Source organism: Haemaphysalis longicornis, unplaced genomic scaffold (assembly GCF_048455015.1).
Source record: "Haemaphysalis longicornis isolate Haplotype H1 unplaced genomic scaffold, Haemaphysalis longicornis Haplotype H1 scaffold_3, whole genome shotgun sequence".
NCBI classification, from domain to species: Eukaryota; Metazoa; Arthropoda; class Arachnida; order Ixodida; family Ixodidae; genus Haemaphysalis; species Haemaphysalis longicornis.
This window is the reverse complement of record NW_027526335.1, coordinates 88902216-88927163: the sequence shown is the minus strand read 5'-3', so window position 1 is coordinate 88927163 and position 24948 is coordinate 88902216. Positions and strand designations below refer to the sequence as shown.

Below are 24948 nucleotides of genomic sequence, written 5' to 3'. Positions count from 1 at the left end.
CCGGCAGTCTAAAAGTACAACGAACCAGTGCAAAACCCGTGCAAACAAAAAATAGAGAAAGAAGATTGTGCGAGATAGTACAGCTTGTTTCGGAACCACGCAGTTGAAGATTTTCCACAATTTTCCCCCGTATGCACCATCGCTCGATAGGTATACCTGAACTGCGTCATGTCGTCGATGCAACCAATAATGCTGGCCGCATGATCGAAGTTGCCACAGGCTGACGACTCCCCCCCCCCCCCCCTTTTCCCCTCCTCCTCCCCTAATCCCTCAAGGCGATATAGCCCTCAGGTTGTACACACGGAGTACGCCATTGTCCGCACTACGATTACCACAGTGGGACTGTTTACTTTTGAGAACTCTCTCACAGGGAATTCGACAGCAACTCGATAGCACTGATGAAAACTAAAAGTGCGCAATTGGCCCTTCTTTTCCACGCAAAATCGTTTCTTGTATGGCGCACTCGACTGCCGTTTGTAAAAAGGTGTACTCACACGCCGTGCCCGGAAGTACCATTCGCTGCGACGCGTTGTATTGCACCAGAAATGCCCGCAAATACCAAAAAAGCGAGCGGGCCGATTAGCGCGATCATCAAAAATAAAACACAAAGTAAAAGAATTCCACACTTCCCTGGGACGATACATAAAGCGTGCATCAAAAATGAAAAAAAAAAAAAACAAGTAAAGCACCGCCCCCATTGGTTGCGGCGTTCAATAAAGCGTGCGCAGCACAAAGGCCCTATCTTCTTTCGAGGCAGCACGCTGTGCATTCTGCAACAAGAAGCTGTAGTGAGTCCGATGCCGAGGCTGTATAACCTTAGCGTAGACATCGCGAGAAGGCTCGTCAACGAACATAAACAAAAAAGAAAAGCGATTTCGCCTTCTCATGTTATAAGAATATCAGTAAAGTCCCGAGTCATTTTGGAGCAGTTTTCGGGGCAGAAAAGCATGCTTTTTGGTGCAGGCAAATGAGGGTTTGGCTGCAGACGATAGAGCATTTCGGAGCAATAAAGCAGGGTCTTTAACCAGTAGGAAGCATGCTTTGGAAGTTTAAAATGGGTTTCAGCATATATAAAAAAAAAAAAAACCAAGAACACTGAAACGTTTTCTGAAGCGTTGAAAAATGTTTGAAAAATACTGTTCTTTCTTGCGTAACCTGTTCCGTCACACCTCAAAATGATAGCAAGCGTGTGTTTTGGTAAGTTCCCAACTGTAAATAGTATGCTGTTTCACCCCTACAGCACAATTGTCTTTCATTTATAATTCCAGCACAAAAATTATGAACAAACAACAACCTGTGATCCACTTCATGTACACCAAAAATCAGATGAAAATTTGAATATACCTTCCCAGTGTGAAATTTCGCACCTATAGCCTGCATTTATCTATAGCCTGCACTACATTTATCGCGCCTACCACACTAAGAAAGCAAGAGCGAAAGGTCCCCTCGCACTCTTTAGCCGCGTAACCAGCCGACAGCGGCAGCAGCACGCCTCCTCCGGTCACGGTCATCGTGGCCTACAAAATTTTGTCAAGGACTGTACAAACCAGCAGAAACCAAAATTTAGCCCAGATGTGGCGCACATTTTGTAATGCAGCAGGTCTTGCCTTTTGGTGCATTTGGCGCAGCAATCACATCACTGGAATGCTCTAACGAGGGGTTCACGCCGCACCCTGCGCGTAGATTACCCGAAGCAGTCATTGCCACCATTAAAGGCAGAACCGCTTTTCAATACAGAGACATCCTGGCGAAGTACTGGCACTCCATCCTGGGCTACCCAGGATAGAAGCAGCCACTCAGGAGGCTGCAAACGAATGCCTCTCCACGCAGCACCCTCCTCCTCCATGCTATCGGAGCAGGACTCTTGATGGTATCTACGCCACCCAATATGCTCCCTCCCTTTGCAATTGCTGTCGCACGTCCGGAAACCTGTACCGCCAGGTGTGGAAGTTCCAACAAACGCCTAACCTAACCCCGCCTCTACCCCTCTTCTGAGCAGTGGATGACTTATCTGGGCGACCCGGACTTTGGATTGCAGCATGACAGCAGAACTTGGTAAAGACAGCCTGGACAGTCAACCGCGGTCTGGCCATCCAAAACTATAGAAACTCCCTCCACCGGGCGAGTATCAAGTGCTCATGAATAAAGACTGATTTCTCTCTCTCTCTCTCTCTCTCTCTCTCTCTCTCTCTCTCTCTCTCTCTCTCTCTCTCTCTCTCTCTCTCTCTCTCTCTCTCTCTCTCTCTCTCTCTCAGAGATCCTCTGCAACTTATAATACTTAAGCATTCTTTGTCTGGAGCTCCTCTGCGAAGCTATGCTAAGCTTGCACGTGCACAAAATGGTGATTGGCGGGGTAAGACCTTTCATTTTCATAGTTTTAATGCAGTTCATTTTTGGAGAAAACCACGAAAAAAACTAAAGCTAAACAAAAAATAGGCAAATTCGGTTACTGATAGCCAATTCTGGCAACCATCACCCGTCGCGAAAAGCTGAAAAATGAAAGAAGCTCACACTGAGGCGCAAGACTTGAAGGTCATCGTGGACTTCACGACAATCACGGAAAAGTCAACGATTGCTTCGCTGCCGCAACGACCTTTACTCCGTCATTGTTGCTATAAGTGCGAGCGTCTTACATTTTATTGAAGTGACAATAATTGGACATCACTTTAAAGGAGCGTACACTATGACGTGTCTTCCTTTTCTCATTTTGAGCAAGTGTTTACACAATTTCGGCGAACGTTGGAGTTTTTTTTTTGGTCAACTTGACCAATCTCCCGAAGTGGGTATGCTTGGCTTGACAAACGTGCGCCAAGGACGCTGGGCGTTCGCCGCGAGGCAATAACACACGAGCGTTCGGCATTTTCTCGTTTTTTTCTTTTACTCCTTGTCGGTCGCCACACTCTTGGCCAATCTCCCTAACCTGGCTTGACGAACGTGCGCATGTTACGGTGGGCGGTCGGCAATTCCTTGGTACTTTCAACTGCGGACACGAAAAATTACGATTTGCTAAACAGCTTCGCTGTTAAAAAATAAAAGGAGCAAGAAGGTAAAATTAACGAAATAGAGTAGGCCTTCTCAGTGCAGCGCCCTCACGCGAGATAAAGGAGAAAGAGGGGGATAAATAGGGAAAAACCGGCGGAAAAAGAGGATAGGAAAAAGAGAAGCAGGAGCAGACGGGGAAGGAGATTAAGAGGTGGAGGGTATAGTGGAGTGTGACGTGTTCAAAGGGGTTGGGTAGACTGCAAAAGTGAGCGAGAGGGGAGTGAAGTGTGAGCGTGTAGCAAGGGGAGGGGGAACGGACAGGGAAGATCCGATAGGAGGGAACAGGTAGGATTCAGGGTGGTTTGGTAAAAGGAAGAAAGGGTGACCAAAGAGATAGAACAGGGAGCGGCAGAGGTGCGGGAAAGCGAACAGCAGAAATTTATTACTGAGATGGTGGGGAAAAGGAGAGCTGGGGAAAAGGGGACGAGCGTTCGGAGTGGTAGAGGATAGAACCACTACGTTTAGTGGGTCTAGTAGAGGTTTATCTGGTGGCTCTAGTAGAGGCCACTGAGTGGCGGCAAAGCAAGCAGATACGCAGATCCTTTACAGCGAATCGAACAGGACGCGAGAACCTTTTTTTTCACCGACCTCTCAAAACGATTTTTTTGTGATGGCGTTGAATCCCAGGGAATTTCGCTGGAAGATTTCAAAGCCGGAAATAGAACGTTCTCCCCTGCAGCTAAATGATACAAAAACCTGCGAGTATCGAAAAGGAAACTGGTTTGGTAAGATGGCAAGCAAGGAATTGAAACACCAATAAATGCTTATAGATCGTTTTTCTGAGTCATTGTGCAACAGACTTCTAATGACATAGAGTCCGTACAGCATTCGCTTTTTTTAATGCTTAGCATTCTTTGCCGAGTACCTCCACAGCCAGGACCGTGTTCCACAATAATCTGTATTTCCACAATAATACAGATTTCGCGAAAGTTACATACGTAGTCGTTAGAATAACGTCAATGGAGATAATTGGTCGACCGAAATTTTGAAAAACTAGAAAATAAGAAAAATATGAGGAAATTACGGAAAATGGCAAAACGTATAACGTATGGCATTTCCACAATAATGCATATTTCACGAAAGTTCCACTTGTAATCGTTATTAGCGTAAATGGAGCTAATTGGTCGAACGAAATTTTGAGAACCTAAAAAAATAGGAAAAATATAAAATAATTACGGAAAATGGCAAAACGTATAACGCATTGCATTTCCACAACAATGCAGATTCGCGAAGGTTTCACCTGTAATCGTTATAATAGCTTAATTGGAGATAAATCGTCGGACAGGATTTACAAAAAAAAAATGTGGCTGGAAAAAACTCACACTTAAGACAGGCGGCATAAGAATGCTAGCAAATAATTCTCTGAATTTCTGCACAATTTTCTTTTTCCTTTTCGGGATGCCAGAAGAGTTTCGTACATATTTTAGTTTTGCTGGAATTGCATATGTAATTGTAGTGCCGCCGCATGACTGTCCGGAGCCCATCAGCATCAGCCAATTAACTCAATTCTAAGGGAGGATCCTGCGTTGTCTGCCTCCGTAATACTATTAAAGAAAGCCGAACCGCAGCTAGATTTGGCTGACCCTTCCTCAATACCCGTTGATGTTTGTACTGTGTGCTAACCGTTATGTGGAATTCACCTGTGAGTTTTCTGAAATATCCCATACATTAAAGAAAATATTGACTATTTCCATGGCTTCTTTTCATTAAAAAAATTGGCCGCGTATCTGCTCCTTTCGTTGCAAATGCCGTCAAAAGACGATAGTCTTTATCGGCTTTTGCGAAGTAAATGCCTCCCTTCGCTTTCCCGCTCACCTCTCATGTTGTTCCTCTTGCGTCGCGCTCCTCCCAAGGTACAGACGCCAAAGGTTTGCTTAAATCATTTTAAATTTCCCGCGTTCCACTGCTCCAAACCAGGTGTCTCGATGCGAACGCTGCCGTACGGCGAAGACGCGCGTTAATCGAGGCGCCCTACTTCAGCGTTTATAGATCCGCGTTTCCCTACTCCACGTGCGTTGCAAGCAGAACGTGGAACCTACCTAGTGGAACCTTTCGTAACTCTTGCCACTTGATTTCTTCAAATGCCGCCAGAAGCTATATGGCGCTGGCGACAGCAGGCGACGGCGGTGTGATATTTTTTTCTTCAGTTGATTAAGTATTTAATCTCGCCAAAATCAAACATGTACGATTTTTTATAAAGGAACGCTGCAAATATCACTTCTGTATTCATTTGTTGTCTTGTATATGCGTAATGTTTTGTTGTTCTTCAACAATATTGACAAGTATGAACATTACACTGGACTTAGACGGGCACAGTTAGTTGTGACTATATAAGACTATTGCGCAGGCATGGTTTTACTTTGGCCGGGTGGCTGATTCGAGTCACAGACAGACAGACGGACAGACAGACATACAGACAGACCAAAATTTCTGGGTTTAAGTAGCCCAAGAAAGACTATCGTCTTTAAAAAATGGACGCCATCCAGCCCTGCGGAAGTGCACGTCGAGCGAAGCTGTTGTGAACCACTGCACATGCCGATGCGGGAGGGCATGAAACGTTCCTCGTTGTCCTGGCGGGCATGCCGCTTGCACTCGGCTCCTCTGGCGGCAAATGCTGGGTCCTGACGCATGCGCTCAGCGTTTTGGGCAAGAACTGCTGGGTCCTGCCGAGCCTGACGCATGCGCCACCCCCGCATGATATCAGCCCAGCTGCAAACCTAATCTTAACCAGAACACGCTCCGGAGGGGGAAGGGTGGTTCCATTGTTCACCAGCGCCTTATCATACATCATGCGGGTTCGATGCTTGTTTTGTGGCTTTTGCTTTACATGAACAATGAACTCTATGCTGCACGCCCGAATAGCCTGACGCATGGACTCGGCGTCTTGGACGAGAACTGTTGGGTCCTGCCTGGGTTTTTTGTTTACGACACAAAATTTTCCGACCATCGAGAGGCTAACAGCTTCGCTGTAGAATACCCAGGCTATACCCGTACCTTGTAAAAGAAAATGATCATGTATCTGTGCAGTTACGCCTTGTACTCGTGAACTGAAGGCCACCATATTGCAAATTCAACCACAAGGCACCTTCACGAGGAAGCAGGATGTTCGCGTATACCGTTCTTGCCTTCGGAAGTTCACCAAGCGGGACGTATGCACAAATGGGTGGATAGGGCGGAAGCGTAAACAGAATTATACCTTAAGGAAAACAACACCAAACGTTGGTTGAGCACTCGCACCATTGACTCGATGTCGAACGTGCATCTTTTTTGATAATTCTAATAGTACGATGCATACCGAAATTTGCCAGCACCGTGAATGCTCCCCGCAGTACATCCAAAAGCTAGGAACGGTTCGTAGCAAGAAAATTTAGCGTTTGAGTACTACGTACGGTGTAGCCCTGCGTGGCCTGATCCGTCCCCGACTGCCGGTACCTCAATAAAGTCCTTTCTCTCTCTCTCTCTCTCTCTCTCTCTCTCTCTCTCTCTGCACTGGAAGAACGCCACGTGTTGGAGTTTCGCTCGGATGTTCCAAAAATAAATTTCTACCCTTCAATTTTTAACCATATGCATTATAACCGTCGTAAATCGAACGGGAGTGGATGACTCGACATTGTCTTTCTTTTAAAGGCACAGGGTGAGGCGAAATTTTTAAAAGAAAACTTTATTTCTTCGCAATTAGGGTAGTTATTTCCTATGCACAATTTCCATAATCACACTTTGCATAGAAAGTCGTATCTCCGGCTCGAAAACAGTTTTTCCGTAAGCAAGTAGTAAGTGGCCAGATCACCTTTTAGAATCCGCTCAATGTTTATGGTCATTTTTTTTTCCATCAAGAAACTTCATCATCAAAACGCTTTTCTGGAACCAGCTTCAAAAGAAATTGCTTGGCAACCATTGCATAGCTGATTTTTCAGCCAAGGCAATCCAAAGACGCTGTGCACGCTTTTTCCACGTTTGGGCTTCGGAGTCGCGCACCAAAAAATGTCTTCGTTGGGCTTCACACTGTCAAGATTACAACATTGGATGATGTTATTTCATTTATTTTAATAGCAACGCACGAGCCAGCCTTCTGGAATTATTCGGATCGAACCCTGGGCGCAACACCACCATAAAGTGGCTGAAAGAGGTTGACGACAAGCAAAGATACTTTGCGAATAGAGCTGCACGACAGTTCCCAAAATAGGCAAACAGGCTAAAAAAAGGTTCTACGGTGATTACGAAGCTGGTGCTTACTAAATGAACAACTCAAGTGGTGTTTGTGGCAAAAAAGTGTTGTTTTTCACCTTTTTTCTTAATTTAAACTCAATTTAAACTCAATTATCACAAAACAAGGTTTTTTAATACGTATGCACCATTATTTCGTATATCTTCCAGGATAACCAGCTGATTTTTTTCCTGACATCTACATAAGTTGTTACATTTACTGTGCCAGAATTGAAAATATCTTCGTGGCGGTTTTTTTTGCTACACAATTGTGAATATGCAAATGAAGCCGAAATTTAGGTACAGGCGGGAAAAAATTCATAAAAAATTATTTTCGTCTGATTTTAGTAATTCTGGTACAGTTAAAAGAGCTTAAGATTTGAAAGAAAATGACGTGTGCATTATGCAGATATTATATTGAATAAATGGCCAAAAATATGTACCTCAATATGGCCAAAAATGCATGGGAAGTACAGGCCTTACCCGGTGCCCTTAAGAAGGTGTTGTTCTTTATCTCAAACGGGGGGCAAAATAGACAGAGAAAGTACGCCACGGCGGAACAGGCTAGAGCAGCTCGAAATGCCGCTCGTTGTAACGCCGTCGGAAGGAAGCCGAAATGGACGAAGGCTGCGGCAGCAGCGCGGCGAGAGCAACATAAAAGTTCAACAGAAAGTTCAACAGCAGATCAACAGAAGGTCCAACTTAGCCTGCGCCCTCACATTCTTGGAAGTTTTGTCGATGTAACCATCGACCCTGACAAATTATTAAGGTCCCTATTATTTCACCACCAAAGCTGGTGGCTGGCTCGCTGCATGATTGTTTGGAAATTGCTTTTGATTTTTTGCATTACTCCGCGAGCAATAGATGGGACATGTCGGCAGATGTTTCGCAGTCGATCCGTCCTCAAGTGACAGAACTGATAACGAAAAAGAGTGTGGTTGCGGTGGCGCTGCCTTCGCTCCGCTGTTGATGTTGCTGGGGGGACGTCAAGTCGAAGTTCGGCTTGCCACCTTCCTCTGCCGACGCGCCTGTCGCACGCCGCCTCGACGGGTCCCGTGAGCCCCTACACCGTTCGTAGGTGTGTTAACATGAAGTGCGCTGCCGGTGTAGGCTGGCAAAAGAGGAACGAACGGGAAGGACGGCGACGAACTGCCCACACACACACTGGTGGGTAACAAAAGGAGCGATGGGCAGCCAATGTTGCAAGCGTGACCACTGAGACGGTTGCAGCGCAAAGCATGTTCACAGGACGTGCAAGAAACGCTGTGATGCGTGCGCATCGGGCCTACCCTCAAGTTTGCGATGGCGGGGGAGGAGCAGTGCGAGCTCGTTTCCTAGCAATGAACGGCACGTTCTTTGCGATACGAATCGGCGCCAAGTTTTCTCGATGCCTGCGCGGCGAACATAGCTTCGCATTACCTCTGGTATGGCACCGCTCCCTGCATTTATCTTTTTGTGCACCCTAGAGCGCAGTTTCCCATAGAGACGCGGGGGCTAGGATTGCTGCAGTGCGTGATCGTTCTCCAGCAGCGAGCGGCGCGTTCTCCGTGAGACGAATCGGCGCCAGGTTCTTCTCGATGCCCGCGCGACGAACCACGGGAGCTTCGTATTACCTTAGCACAACTTTTGCAGCTACGGAGTGCTGCCTGCTCCGAAAGGAACCATCCTCCCCGATGCTTGATATGAAGGGTCATAGGGTGACACAAACCGCACACTCTACACCAGAGAAGGATCGGCCAACCTGGTGCAGTAGTGGGCCCCCACCGTGGAAAATGCCAGGCAAAGGGAACACGTATTTGTAGAGAACTGGCAGTTTTTTTGTTTCCTTAATACTGTATTTTGTTGCTTTGTCTGCAACTACGTGCCTATGATGAAGTTTCTTTTGCACCCATAACTAGACACACCCGCCGCGGTGGATCTAGTGGCTAAGGCGTTGCGCTCCCGAGCACGAGGACGCGGGGTCGATTCCCGGCCGCGGCGGTCGCTTTTCTTATGTAGGCGAAAAGCAATAACGCCCGTGTGCGCGAGACTTCGACGCACGTAAAAGATCCCCAGGTGGTCAAAAAATCCGGAGCCCAACACTTGGCGCGCCTCATCGCCTCCGTTGCGTCGGCACGTTAAACCCTACAATCAATCAATCAATCAATCAATCAATCAATCAATCAATCAATCAATCAATCAATCAATAAAAACTAGGCACAATAGTCAACAAGCTCGGGCTGGAACATCACGATGACGTCCCAGCCGTTTCGCTGGCGCACCGTCCCGTCCCGACTACGCGGATTCTTCGTCGTGCAATGCCGCCGAAAGAAGCACGGTATGCGGGGTGAGAAGGAAAGCAGTTGGCTTTCGGGTACAAAATGGTACAAAAAGAAAAACATGATACGCCGACTGAAGCGCAAGTGCACAAGCGGCGCAACCATGGGGAAAAAAGATGCGCACAACCAACAGTATTCAGTCACGTGACCATCCTCATTCCGGACAGAAAATGGCACCGCAATCGCTCGCCCAATCCTTCATTTTTTCCTGCAAGATCTTGAGCCTGACAGCTTGATTTCGCGAAGGTATTTTTTCCTGTTTTCAATTTCCTGAAACAGAAGCCCTCGCTAATGATATTTTGTAGTCAAGATAGAGGAAATGTTGCGGACAATAACTATTCGGCATTGTCACAAATTAAAGCGATTTTCTTTATTAAGATTTGCTTGCAGATCACCTCGTCCCCTCCCCCCGAATCTTGCTAAAACTGGGTTGCGCGTGACGTAATCCCTCACTTAAAACAGCCACTGGAGCTCGTACATGAGGCTCTTCAAAGTGCATGAAATCCACAGCAGAGCGATAAGATAGCTTAGAAAATCGGAAGCCAAACACGCTGACACCCTCATAGCTGCGTCACTATTTCCAGTACTCCCCCTTCGCCATTACTGCAACGAAGTTTCATGCGCAACTAAAAATAGTTCGGTAGTCCATTGGCACGCTCTGTTGTCGTGTACGAACGTCTTTGGCATGTAGCAAAAAAGCTTTCTTTCCTCCATTGCCTTTGGGGGTTCCATTTTTGTGCTGCGTAAATGCCTGCACAAAGCGCGATGGACACAATGCGCATTGTCGGCAAACTGTATTCACCAGTAACGAATCTAGCGTACAACAAACCTTTCTGCTTGCCCGCTTTGATCCGCCGCAACGCAAAAGTTGTCGCGGAAAGCATTTATCCCAGCGATTAACAGGAGAGCCGCAGAGGCGTCTCTCGGCCACATCACAAAACAACCAAGCCTGCGTAATCTCGAGTTCCAGTTTGGAAGTCAGCGGTGCGGCCCAGTGCCGCTACAGATGCAGCTGAGGCACAACGAAATCATCTTAGGGGAGCAAAGGTATGGCAGATTGCACAGCACCAAGTATTCAAGCTCATTGCAATCTCATCAGCATTCCAACCGCTTCTACCACGAAGGTGATGAACCGGTAAAAGCGCAACGGATTCAGTCGCCTCGTGACTTCGTGGCGCCATCTGTCGCCTCGGTCTCATACTAAATGCAATTTCCCGTTTTTTTCGCCTCGGGCGTTTCGTTTTTTATAAATCCCTAGCCCCTAGCACCCGAGAGCAGAGCTGGCAGAGCGTCGCAGAGCCTTTCGTGGCTGGGCGGAGCGTACGACGTGCTGGCGAAGGAAAGAAACTACAGTCGCCTTCTCTCAGGGCGCGGGCGATGTGCACGAGTGAAGAGTTGAGTACGCACTAAAGCTGAATTTGCGCCTCTGTCAGCAGCTCCTGCTGGTGGGTGATATCAAAGCCCTTGACCGTAAGGGAAAAATTAATAAAGGGAGAGTGGGAGACGCCGACAGGCACATTACGTAATATATGCTGCCTACTACCGCGCCATCTACAGCACGTGACTACTCGTCGCAAAGACGTCAGCGGAGCCAACTCTCCGCGAATTTCGAACAACGCAATGTTCGATCGCATTTCCCATTTTTCCACCGCGGTGTGTTCTTTAAAGTCTTTCGAAAACGCGTGTAAGGTGCATTACTTGAATTGGAATCTGAATCCAAAGAACAACGGCTACTTTTCAGAGCAGCCATCAAAGCGAACACTACTGACCTGAAGACAGTCGTCGCTCTGGAGAGGGTCGCACGTCACTCTCTAAACGTCATACGTCAGACCCGCCGGCACGGCGCGGCGCAAAAAGCTCCCGGTGGGCTTTGCGCAGGTTCTTTCGCTCGGTGGACAATAGACGCGCGCCGCGCGTTCAACGAACGCCGACAAAGGAGTCACGCAGCGAGAACAGGCTGCGGGCACGCGCCTGCCGTGGCTCCGCCGCGGAAGAAAATAGTACCCAACATTTTCCCGTCATGGTGCCACGAAAGCCGTACCCTAAAGCGTGAAGACGCTCTTCACTGCCGTTTTACGGCATGCTCCGGTGATTGAACAAAAGCCTTAACGAAGGCTTGCATTGTAATGTTTACACTGTCGTGGAGTACGCTGATTGGTTGAACGAACTCTGCGTTTCTTTCCGCTTGCCAGCCAGCCTCCCTATTTGCCTTGCCAGAACATGCCGTGCGGTCTCTAGTAAGGTGAGGCGTACCGCATGTGTCCTCTGCGAGAGCCGTAATAAAGCAACGTGGAGGAGTAAAAACAGCAGCTTCCAACACATACACTACGTTGTTCTGCGTTTCGGGGGCCGTAATAAACGCATAGAGACGTCGCTGGGATCCTATGTCATCTAATCACCGCAAAGGTAACCTCAGTGCGCGGGAAGTTACAGACGTCAGTTCATTAATACAGAAATACGTCACTGGACTCCCGTATCATTTAACAGTCGCAAAGGCAACTCCAGAGTGCGGGAAGTAGTAGCACTCAGTCAATTTAAACACACAAAAAAAGTTGGCAGCCGAATAATCGACAACAAGCAACAGTGCAAACTTACTTGGTGGACTGTACACGATATTCAATTTTCGTTAACAGGCATTGTTTCAACCTAGAACGTTAGCGTGAAATACTGAAAAAACGGTTTGCGAGAAAGCCACCTTTAAAGCGAAAGCTAACTTCAAGGAATAGGCAATGATGGAACTGGTGCAGGACGTCCGTAACTGGCGTGGTTCTGTCAGTGACCTGACCCCATGAAGTTGAGCAGATAGAGGCCGCCTCAAGGACGCTGCAAAGTCAATTGCCCGGAAAAGGTCCGTTTTCGGCGAGGCTACAGCTCCTGTACATAGTACATCGGGCAAACCTGGCCGCGCCAGCTGGTGCGAATCGTTGATGACAAACAAGTTTGATGTTATCACCTGAATTATCGTGAAAGAAAGTAATCTCTACCTGTGGGCTGTGGCATTTCGATAACGACGTCACAACATCTTTTGGTGACGCCATCTGTGATGCTATGACCTGAATTATCGTGACAGGAAATGATTTCTAGCAGTGGCGTTTCGGTTACGACGTCACAGCATCTTTTGGTGACGTCACCACATGTAAATAATGGCACTGCAGTGAGCAGCTGTGGTCGTGTAATTACTGTATATTGCGGTCGGGTTGACACTGAAACCCGCTAATCAAATTTAGCTAATCAAACTTCGCAGGCAGCTGTGCTGCAGTCAGCCATACCGCGGGTGAGAGCCCACATCGTGGTTGCAAGGGTGTCTAGAAGTTTACTGAGAAAGATAACCTTAGGCAAACCTTGTCGTGCTGGCTCATGCATATGGTGACGTGAACTATGTGTTCCTGTAGTACGTCTGAAACTGGCAGACGTTTCCATCACGTGACGTGACATAGTCGAGCAAGAGGTCAACAAAGGCCACTGCAACGGCGGTCAAAGTCACAGGCTCGAAAAGCAGGCGAGGGACTGATGCAATAACAGAAGATGTAAGAACAAGATCGAAAGCAGTGACGTAACCGGAAGTAACCTCACTTCCGGTGACATTGCGCAGTCGGTGAGTGTATGGGAAACTAGTGCATTATAAGGCCGAAACAGTCTTTCCAAGGTGTCTGTAATCTTCCGAACTGTTAGCAAAATAGATCTGTGAGGGAAAAGAGAAACTTAATTCTGGGCAACGTAAGATATAAATTTATTCAGTCGGTAAAAAGGGCTGCTTCAGGCCTTTTCCGATGTTTCTCAACACTATTTTGATTTTAACTACCATAAAGCTTTGATCAGCATTCGTTTTCATAGTAACAACTAAGTAAGACTCTTTCAACATGCTCACCGATTAACTGAGGCTTCCTAGGGATCTCTAACGTGCGCCGAAATGGCGGCACAGGGCACGTTTTTTTCTTTTTCGCCTCCACCATAAAAAAAACACCGCTGCTGCTGATGCACAACCCACGGCCTGGTTTGTGAAGTCAACAGGCTGATCCATAGAAGAAACTTCTTGAGCAGCCAGCAGAAATTTTTTAGAAAATGGTTGACTCACGATTAAAGACAAAAACAGTCGTTTACTGACGTTTCGACTGGAGGACCAGTCTTCATCTTAGTCAGGTGAAGACTGGTCCTCCAGTTGAAACATCAGTAAACCACTGTTTTTGTTTTTAATTGTGAGTCAACCATTTTCTCAAATATTTTTTTCTGGCTCGTCGAGAAGTTTTTACTGCTTATATATATATATATATATAGAAATAAGAGTTGGCAGTCAAGAAAACCTCGGAAAGCACAGAGAGCATATATATATATATATATATATATATATATATATATATATATATATATATATATATATATATATATATATATATATATACATATATATATATATATATATATATATATATATATATATATACAGTCGAACACGGGTATATCGAATTATTGTCTATATCGAACTCATAAATTATCCCCTTGAAAATTCTGTGTAAAAGTATAGGAATTCATACGTTTATATCGAACCGTATTTTTCCCGACATTGGGTATATCGAACGCCGCGCAAGCTGGAAGGTGCTCTTCGGCGGTCGCTGCACCCCCGATTGAGGTTGAGGAGGATGTGGAGGAATGCGCGGGCATGGCGAAGACTGGCTCGCGGAACTAATCCCCCCTACCGGAACGAATTTGCGCCTGCCCAGTCGGGCCCCGCGACCGGCCGCCGTAGCGTTAGCGGACGGAGCCCGGTATGCTAAATCTCTCTAGGCACACAAGCCCGAACGCTCGGAAAATGTGTGCGAGGTAGGGATGCCCCGACTGCGCACGTCTTTTTTTTTTTTTTTGGCTGTGTACGTTCCCCGGCTTGCCGAAAAAGAGTTTTTTTTCTCTCTCTCTGGGTCTATCTTCCCCCGATATCGTCTCTGGAAAGGGAAGAGGGAACAAAGGCGCTGGCGGCCTCCTCCTTCTTTTGCATTTTGCTGCTGTTGCTGCTGTTTGGCGAGTTGTCCCGCACCTTTCGGAGATCACTGTTTCTCTCGGAGATGACCATCGCGAGCGCTTTGTTGGAGTCCGTTCAGACAGCCTTGGAACCGTTACCTTCAAAGTTCTTGTGGTACGTGCGCGCTGTTCTTCTTTTGCGTGCGTGTTGTGCATGGTGTGTGAAGGCGTAGCGTACTGCTGGAATTTCCTAGTTGTGCAGCCTCGAGAAGATCGATACCAGCGTCTTTAATTTCATTTCCAGGACGAAGAAGCAGGCCAAGATCAGCGATTTTTTTTTTCACGGAAATAAAGCGTCCTGTTGCGTCGTGAGTGCGGAATTACTTGTCATTCTTGAATGCGACGATCGGTAAGTGATCGTCCGCCATAGGTGAGGTCTCAGAGCCCACATTTTTTATATCGAATTTTTCATATATCGAACTATTTCGCGATCCCTTTGGAGTTCGATATATCCGTGTTCGACTGTGTATATATATATATATATATATATATATATATATATATATATATATATATATATATATATATATATAACTTCACTTTTGGCCCATGATGATGGTAAGACGAGGACGGACTGTACCAGTCATCATCATCATGTATATATACATATGGTATGTCGAGATTTAGGCACACGTTAACGATCCCCACGTGGTTAAAATTTTTCCGGAGCTCTCCACTACAGCGCGCCTCACGCCAGGGTGTAGATTTTGGCGCATTAAACACCATAATCAAAATCTGATTTTGATTTCGACTAAATGCAATGCGGCTTGGCAACGATTCCAGTACTGAATAATTATATATATTTATGACCTCTGCGTGCAAGTGGCGATGTCTTCATCCCTAGGAAATGTAAACTATTAGAAGAGCCCGTTTTTGCATGAGTCGTCAGGGTTGCCAACTGGACAAAATAGCAACACTGAGACACAGAACAATCATGTGCATTTGACAAACCGCTGATAAAAACCTCAGCCTAAAGTGTCACTGAAGACTGCAGCCTTTTTTCATGCTCAAAAAATCACGCAAAACAGTTTAAAGCGAGGTGAACATACAGCAATATATTCATTCCCTGAGCATAGGCTATCCCTAACATTAGACAATGTCGGCTCCATGCTTCTCTTTTTAAATGTATTTTGTGTGTACATGGCGTTCACAGTCAAAAGTAAAAACTATTGCAGAAATTCGGAGAATTATCTAGTAATGCGTAGCATTCTTACGCCGCTTGTCTTGAGTGTGACTTTTTCCAGCCAAATTTTGGGGTTTTTCTAAATCCTGTCCGACCAATTATGTCCATTTACGCTATTATAACGATTAGAAGTGAAACTTTCGCGAAATCTGCATTATCTTCGAATTACAGGGCATTACACGGTCCGCAATTTTCCATAATTATTTTATATTTTTCTTATTTCTTTAGTTTTTCAAAATTTCGTTCGACCAATTATCTCCATTTACAATATTATAACGATTACAGGTGTAACTTTCCCGATATCTGCATTTTTGCGGAAATGCAAGGCGTTACACAGTCCTGGCTGTGGGGGTAACCCGCAAAGAATGTTACGCATAAAAAAAAAAAGAAATAAAAATACGGATGACGCAACCGCTGTTGGCGTTTCTAGGGCGTTCGCCCTCCGTTGGTAAGGATTTCAAAGAATAAATGGAAAGTATCAACGCCATGCACGCTTGCACCAACAATAATGCGAGAAGCATCACGGGGCATCCGCTATAGCGATCACCGGTCAAACAAGCACTGCTCCACTCAACACCCGCACAGTCATAACCACCTCCCCTACTCTGGCGGAAGAGGCGGCAGTTGCCTTTGCCCTCACACATATGCCACATCCCGTAATTATAATCACAAATTCGAAAACGGCCGTTCAAAATTTTTACCGGGGACATATCTCACCCATGGCGCTCAAACTTCTGACCACCTCCCCTCGCGGGAACCCCTGTGTAGATGCGACGCATGGGGGTTCACGTTGCAGCGTTGGACAGCGGAGGAACGGCGCTGGAACGATGGAGCGGAGCGGCGCAGGCACCGTGTTTTATAGCGCGCATAACGGTGAGGGGACGCGCCGGCGCCAGTGCGTCTGCCGCAGCTATGACGCAACACAATCCAACACAATCCATTTTAATCCAATCCAATCCAAGCCAATCTAAGCCAATCCAATGCCCCTCGCGAGAGAGTGTTCGCTATTGGAGAGGAGAGGGGGTGAGCGGCAGAGAGCGCAGCTGGCGCGGCGAGGAGAATGGGGGAGGGGCGGACGCCGACGACGACGACGCCGGATGCAGGGACAAGGCGGGTGAATGAGATGCGGTCGCGTCTAAAACCCACCAGAGGACTGAGTGGAGCTCATAAAGACCCCAGTTCACACTGGCAGGCAGGGGAATGAAACCGCTCACGCTATGGCTCGCGAACTCACGCACCGAGCCGGCGTGAGTATCGTTCCAAACCAACGGGGCGCGCTCCACCACACAGACCGACTAATCGCATTTAATGACATATCTGAGGACTTTTTTTTAATGCGATAGATTGCCCTACGGCATAACGGAGGTATATAGGTACAACATTGCACCAGTTGCACGCAGAAAGCCAAGAAGAGACCGGTACTAGGGCGTCCGCAGAACTTTTTGCAAGGGGGGGCATCCATTAGCGGAAAGGGGGGGGGGGGTGTAAGCGGGGGGGGGGATAGCACCAAAAAGGCGTTATTTGTGGTTACAAAAAGTACAAACAGCGAATTAGAACCAGACTTGGAGGGTATACATCGGATTTTATTACCGAACAAAGAAATAAAGTTAATAATGAAAATGCGAAAAGTTACTGTCACTTTGTAAAGAGTGGCCAGTCTCGCTGCGTGAGGGTTCTCGACTCACGCCAACTGATCACCAACACACAGTACAATACATTCACATACATAGAACTGCACTCCGTCAATCTTCCTTGAATAGCAGCTGCAGACGCCTCGGGTTTTTCTGGGCAAATTGCGAGATGACATGTGTGATGAAGTCTGTTGAAACTGCTCACGCAATAAAGATACTACTCGCCTCCCTGGCTTTCAATGCAGTACAGGCGTACAAGCGTTTTAAGGGGCTGATTTATAGGTCTTCTTTCGGGCTTGGGTGGTGCCGACATTTCGCAATTTCGAAGGAAAGGGTGTACAAGGTGATGGGACGGCACGGGAGGATGTTACACTCTCCCTACTAGGTGTAGCGGTGAAGATTTTTGCTAGATATAGCTGCAACTTTGTCCGAAAACTGAAGTTATTGCGGTAAGACTGCATAAATCTAGAGTTTATAAAAAAAACAAAAAAAAAAGTCAAACCTTTCAGAATTGTTCTTTATCTTCAATAGCCAGCACAGGCAGTCTGTTTCACTGCCGTCACATGACCGGCAATGTTAGTCAGTGTCTAAAGTGCAATGTTGACCGCAGTCCTGAAAGGCATTCCATACGGATACGCAGGACTTGATTGTGCTAATCATTTGAGTAGCGTGGATTGTTGCGCTAGTTGGTTCACGTAGTACATAATTAAAAAGACTTTGGGCTAAAGGACGGGACAAAGGAGAGAATGTCGATGTCGTTCTCTCTCTCTTCCATCCTTCAGGGCAAAGTTATTTTAATTATGGGCCAACCAAGCTACATGTGCAGCTTTTTTGTAGTGCATAAAAATATCCGAATTTCCAAGGGGGGGCAGTTGCCCCCCCCTTGCCCCCCCTTCCGGACGCCCATGGTACTGAGGTCCCCATATCCAACGCTTAAGATCGGGGGGTCTCCCAGGATGGAGCCCTGTGCCTCGGAGGTGTTGGATTCTTGCGCTTCTAAGACCTGAACAAGTCCACAACAGATGTGCAACGTCAGCTTCTGGCGCAGGAGTCACACAGAAGGGGCAGGTGTCCGCAAACGGGGCGTGGTATCGGGCAGGCCAAGCGTGAGTTGCTGGGGATAACGCCACCCCGACTCGAAGCCTCCGCAGCAAGACCTCCTCCCAGCAAGCGAGCCCACTGGGGAGGTCAGTACCACGGGGTGGAAGTAAAGCACGGGTGGCGCGGCGGAGGTTCTCTTTTTCCATCAGCAGTTCCTCTACGGTAGATACTCGAAGTAGTGGTAGTGGCCGTGGGAGGTCGCTTCGGTGGCAGGCGCGGCGATGTGCCACAGTGTGGGCAGGAAGCGTGTCCCGGCGAATCCATGAAACGCGGAAGTGTCCATAATCTCGTGGATGCGTGCGGCCAGGCTTGTACAACGCGCAACGCGACGCAAATCCCGAATCGCTGCCATTGAGTCCGTGTAAAGTTCCAGCTTGTCCCCAGTAGTCTAAGTCGATGCAAGCGCCTGCAGGCCATCCCTAATGGCAGTAAGTTCTGCTAGCAGGCTTGGGAGTGCACGGGGTGACTCGTACGCGCAGCTTTGACTTAGGGCAGGGTATGAGGGACACGTCAAGGCCGTGGTGACGAAGCAGTCGTATGCCCCGGCGTCCACAAAAGCCTGGACAACCAGAGGTTGCGCCTCAGGCGCCCAGTCAGGGACATGAAGGACGGCATCTGGAGGCTGGTGAACGCCCGAGGTACGGGCGTGTAGCCTTGTCAGAGGCTTGTTGTCCGTCACCTAATGGAACAGCCAGGGCTACCTTGCGGCGGAAAAGGCTGGCATCGTATTCGGCGGCTGGCCCATGTACGCAGCGAGAGCTGCTGCCTTTGGACTACCGCCTCTTGTGATGCGACCAAATCGCATGAGGAAAGGAACCACAACAAGACACGCCGAAAAAAGACGACGACGAAAAGGCAGGCACAAGCACGCGGCGCCAAGGCCATTCCCCCGGTTACGGCGCCGAGCGCTCGAAAACACACCACGAGCTCTCGCCGGCTGTGGGCGAAGCGGAGGCTGCCAGTAACAGCGGCCGCGGGCAGAAGGGATCCGGAGCGGAAGAACACCGAGAGAGTCGGAAGATGGAGCGTGACCGGGATGCACGGCTGTTGGGCGACGGGTCCCGTGCTGTGCCCCAAGAGGTCCTCCACAGGCGCAGCCTCCAGGACATCTCCGAGAGGAAGTCGTCTCGCCGGGCATCGGTGAAAGGCAGCGGTGCTTCCAGAGAGCTGCGTTCCCCACGACGGTGACGGGAGCTCGGAGCGCGCTGCACTACCACGGGCTACGAGACGTGACCTCCAAGCTATTGGACACGCGTGATCCAAGGATCGCACGTTCCGACGCCCTCAAGTCAAAACCATGCACCGTATGTCCTTTTCCTTCACTCCTCGACTTAGACTTAGACTTTTTCCCTTATACTTGAACTCTTGCTACCGTTTGCTCTGCATTTACCCATTGTGAGTTTGCAGTATCTCTGTCAGTTGTATTTTGTGTGGATTTTGGGTATTATAGTCTCGTTTACAGTTTCTACTTGTATTTATTATTGTCTCCGAACCTGACACTCTCAATTCGGCAATTCCCCCCGCCTCATCCATCCCTTACGATAAGACAAGCGCGTATTTGGCGGCTCTTGCAAACGGACGCCTTCCCAAGCAAAGCGCGCCTCCATCACATCCATCCAACAGAATTCCCTTCGTCAGCATGCCCCCTCTGTGGGGAGCACGACTCACTAGACAGTTTTAGCATAGCGGCTAGCGGAGGCTCACGCTACGGTAGCAGGTTACCGGTACCCGACCGCGCATGCGCGTGGGGAGGGCGAGCAGGTTGCCCCCCAGTGGAGCGAAGGCGCGGGCATGGCGAAGGCCGGCCGGCGGAACTAATTCCCCCACCAGAACGAATTTTCACCTTCCCAGTCATGCCCCGCTACCCGCCGCCGTAGCGTTAGCGGACGGTACCCGGTATGCTAAAACTCTCTACTGAGTCATGCCATATGGGAGTGCCCCCAAGACCCCTTCCATCTAATTACCAGCAGCGAGCAGTGGAGGGAGGCGTTGGGTTGCTCCGGCTGGACTACACAAGAAGCCCTGATCAAAAAAGCCACCAAAGTCGCCCACCAGCCATAGGCCGGTGGCCACCGCGCTTCTCTAACCATTGGAATAAAGTTTCCTCCTCCTCCTCCTCCTAATGCTCCTCCTCTACCTTTTCCAACAATAATGTAGCAAGCCTTAATTTAGCCACAATAAAATTTTAAGTGAAAAGGTAGAGAGGCAACTCAAAAGAAACCTCAACTATACTCAGTTACAACTCAAGAACGGCACCACCTCATGTAGTGTATCACTCCGCCAAAGCGCCGGACCCGGGACGTCAGTGCGTGCGCGTTTTGAAAGGGATTTGCTATGAATGCGTGATATCGTCTGCCTTGTCTCACGCAGTTTGTTTGTCGTCACTGGAGTCGTTTATAAGTATATTAAGTACAAAAATCACGGGAACGGCTCATGCCATGTTCAAAATATTCCCAGTAACGCCCTACTTGCGTCGCGCGGAGAAACATCCGGCTACGGTGATAAGGCACAGCGTCAACTTCCGGTGCCGTTCTTAAGTTGTCACCGAGTATAGTAATGGCACTGGCAATGGAACTTCGGGGGAGATGGGGGCAAGGGCGGGGTCAGCATCACCGGGGGGGGGGGGGGCTCTGACCTCCCCCCCGAAAATTCCGGAGAGGCCGCGTAGACGGCGCCTAGAAAAGATACTATACCGGTCCTTTGAAGCCAAAGTGATAAGTTATGCGCTTTCAATGAAATAAACCAGTTGTGAGTCAGCGCTCGTCTTGTCTACTTCTTACGTCCTCGTCCGTGTTGTGCTGTTTCAAGATGTCACCTTACCAACTCGCCCAGCTTTCCACCCTTTTACAGTTTATTTCGAGTACACAGTGCTCTTTTACATGTTCTAACCCAGCCGCTCTCGCCTCCCTGATCGCTATATGTGTCTGCAACGCCCGCATTGCGTCATGGTACAAAAGACTAGGCTCCTGTCCTCCGCACGTCCAAGCCCTCTTTGGCCCTCTTGGTCTTCCTTCGGGAAGAGCCCGACGGAGCAGCAACTTCCTGTGCTCCGAATGGTATCACAATGCCCGACATTTCAAGACTACTCTGCGTGTTGTGTGTGAACAATACCCCGCCAACGGCAAGCGCCCGTGCCGCAGTAAATTTTCTCAGTGGTGCAGGATTGCTGAGAGGACAACCGAAGTCCTCTGGTCTTCCACTCTACCAAACCTACCCCGCAAGAAAAGAACGGCCCCTCCTGAAGGTGAGGTGATCGTCCTCGGTGAACAACCAGTCCCGCCAAAGGTCATCGACGTTCTCCGCAAAGGTCCGAAGTACGCCTTAGAGCCTAAGTTCTCGCCTGTGGAAAAACTGATGTTAGGGATATCGCTTGTAAAGTGCCCGATGAGTGCCGCCCACGATGCCTGCAAGAGTGCGTGGACGTAGTGGCGAGGACCGGCAGCGATAAGCGTGAGTCTGTGTCGGTGTCTCGGGTTGTTGTATGTTTGGTTGGTCAGGGGTTGAGGCTAATGGAAGCGGATAAGGAGGGTGTGTTGTTATACCGGAAGGTATGTTCAATGAAAAGGCTGAGGCAACCATGCAAAAAAAACTTTGTTCCTGTCAAAGATAAGGAGAAAAAAATTAGGGAGAGGGCAGTGGCCTTGCTGATTGACCTTAGTCTTGAAAGACTGGCAGCTGATGTTAAGAAGTCCCAGAAGGGTAGTCTTGACATCTTTTTCTCAGCTAAGACACACAAGTGCGGTGTACCGTTTCGTGCCATCGTTACGGAAAGGAATACGTGGCAGCATGTGGTCTCGGGCTTCCTTCAAACACATTTGAACACTTTTAAGTGGAAGACCCTTTCCGCATTACGGATTCGGAAACGCTGGTGCACATATTTCAGGCAGGTAATCCAGGAAGCTGCCAGGCTATTAGTGTCGATGTGACTGACCTTTTCTACTCATTGCCCCATGATGAACTTATGGAACGTGTTAAATTATGCATTGTTAACTACAATGATCAGCTGGAGTTCAGGAATTGCACAGACCTGCCCGTTCCGTCCTTCCTTGAGCTTCTTTCCTTCTACCTCAAGTCCACTGTTGTATGCTTTGAGCGAGGCCTTTTCATACAAAAGAAGGGTGTTTGTATAGGGTCCAGAGTAGCGCCCACATTAAGTGAAATTTATCTGAGCCGAGTGAATAGGAAGCTTTCGGCCATCCTTGGTCAAAAGGTCATTCATGTGTGGAGGTATGTTGATGATTTTCCTGTACTGTTTAAAGCCGTTGATTACGTCAGTGCAGCAAATTTTTTTCTCGACGTTCTCCATAAGTGTGGCCTTGGGCTGAAGTTTACTGTCGAGGTTATGCAAGAAAATGTGATCCAGTTCCTGGATTTGAGTTTGACGTTCCTGCCATCCCATGTCTGCTGGGGCTGTCAGCCACGTGCTAGGAATAGGAAACCTTTGCTTCCGTACGCCTCTGGCCATTCCAAACTGATTAAGCAGGGTATCGCCCTCTCTTCACTTCGGGCCGCCCTGTTAAAGTCGTGCCATGATAGTGTTCACAAAAGCTTTGACCAGCAAGTAAACCGACTTATGTGCGCTGGTTTCCCACGTCATGTAGTGTCTAGCGCATGCAAAAAGCTGCTAAAGCGCCTACGGACATCGGAATCGGCTGCAGCTCTAGGTACGTCTTCAAAACCGAAGCGGTTCGCAGTTGTTCCTTACGCACACAGACTGCTTATGGGTTAAAGAATGTGGCGCAGCGCGATGGTGTAGGCGTTGTTTTTTCTTCCCCTAGGAAACTTGTGAAGATGTGTGCTCAAGTGCGCAATCGTATTGAAGGTAGGCGTACACAGGGCAGGTGTGGTGTCGGGCACAAGACGCGGTATGTACCTTGTACGACTGGTATAGTATACCGGATCCCACTGTCATGCGGTAGATTTTACGTGGGGCAGAGCGGACGATGTTTAAATACCCGCCTGACTGAGCACAGGCAGTCACTGAAAATAACGTCATACTCTCGGCTGGCAGAACATTGTACCGCCCATGGCTGCTACCCGATATTAAAAGAAGCAGATGTTTTCTCTAGTCATGTTAAGCAGACCTGCCGGGAAATAATCGAAGCGTTCCACATCCGAAGTTTGGGGGACGCATGCGTCAGTAAGCCGTCCATTACACTTTGTGAAAAGGAATATGGCTTCTTATCTAGCACGTGATATGATACATGATTGCTGGGCTGGAAATTATTCGGCGTCTTTTGAAATTGTGATTGCCCCAGCGGTTATCATTTGTACTAGCTGCACGGGGGCGAGAGTGTGCCCGCTAGGATTGCTGTTGGGTGTTTTCTCTCCTTCATTTTTTCGTTTCCTTTGAAGCCAAAGTGATAAATTATGCGCTTTCAATGAAATAAACCAGTTGTGAGTCAGCGCTCGTCTTTTCTTACGTCCTCGTCCGTGTTGCGGTGTTTCAAGATATATCCAACCGTCATATCTGTTGGCGGTGGCTTTATGAATAGTCACTAGGACAACATAAAGCCTGGGCGAGAAAGTAGGTGGGAAGTCGTCGCCACTTCATCTATTTTTCTAATATCTCGTAACTGTTTGAAGTTTGCTTTGCAATTGCGCCACTGCCCTTGGGGAACAGCAGCATTTTAAATTTTTGTTTGTATTTTGATTTGACTCGTTTTAAACTACTAAACATTTTTTTCCTAATTTCAGTGATAATTCATCTCATCCAACCGGTTCGCGAACCGGTTCAAGTGCCCGAACCGGTTCGGTACGTGATTTTATCTAACCGGAACTCAACCGGAACGAAATGATTTCGCCTGAACCAGAATTGTAACCGAACCGGTATTTTTTTCGGTTCGACACACTGCGTAAAATGCAACAATGTCGCAGTGACTTTTTTATAATAGTAGAAAATCGCACAAGCAGAAAAGAGCCCGCGCCAAATTGCTGATCACATAATCGATTGACTCATTTTGTGTCAAATAAATATGACAGCTAAACAGCATTTTGCACTGTTTGGAAATGATTTGTGGTAGGCCACACCCCAGTTCAAGTTTCAGTCAGTGCTTTGCTGTTACAGGAAACAGACGGTGCAGGGGTCCTTTAACCCTAAAGACGCGTCCATTCGAAAGGTGGTAGATTCAAGTTAGTTTGTCAAGTCCTTAGTGCACGAGCAGACATGCACACACGTGCCAGCATATATTACTCAGTGCCGCATTATAGTGGTGAACTGACAACCTGCCTTCTATGTATATCCATACTAGATATGCACGCAAATGCAAGCGCAAAGGGTCTGAGGGCCTCTCCCTCTTTTTTTAATTGCGAGAGATTGTCCTACGGCATAACATGAAGTTTTAAAGGTACAACATTGCACCAGTTTCGCGCAAAAATCCATGAAGAGACCGGTACTGGGGTCCCCATACCTAACTCTTAAGATCGGGGGGTCTCCCAGGATGGAGCCCTGTGCCTC

General features: G+C 48.0%; 1 protein-coding gene across 5 annotated transcripts in view; it reads right to left on the bottom strand.

Moving 5' to 3' along the window:
• The window catches only part of Egg (SET domain bifurcated histone lysine methyltransferase eggless), a 206926-nt gene that overhangs the window by 177737 nt on the left and 4241 nt on the right, over positions 1–24948 (bottom strand). The window contains exon 1 of one of the 5 annotated variants that reach the window (XM_077703713.1): positions 11333–11479. The exons of the other annotated variants lie outside the window; for them this stretch is intronic. The gene's annotated coding sequence lies outside the window, so the exon portion shown is untranslated. Of the gene's footprint in view, positions 1–11332; positions 11480–24948 lie in introns of those variants that run through there. 5 annotated transcript variants of the gene reach the window in all.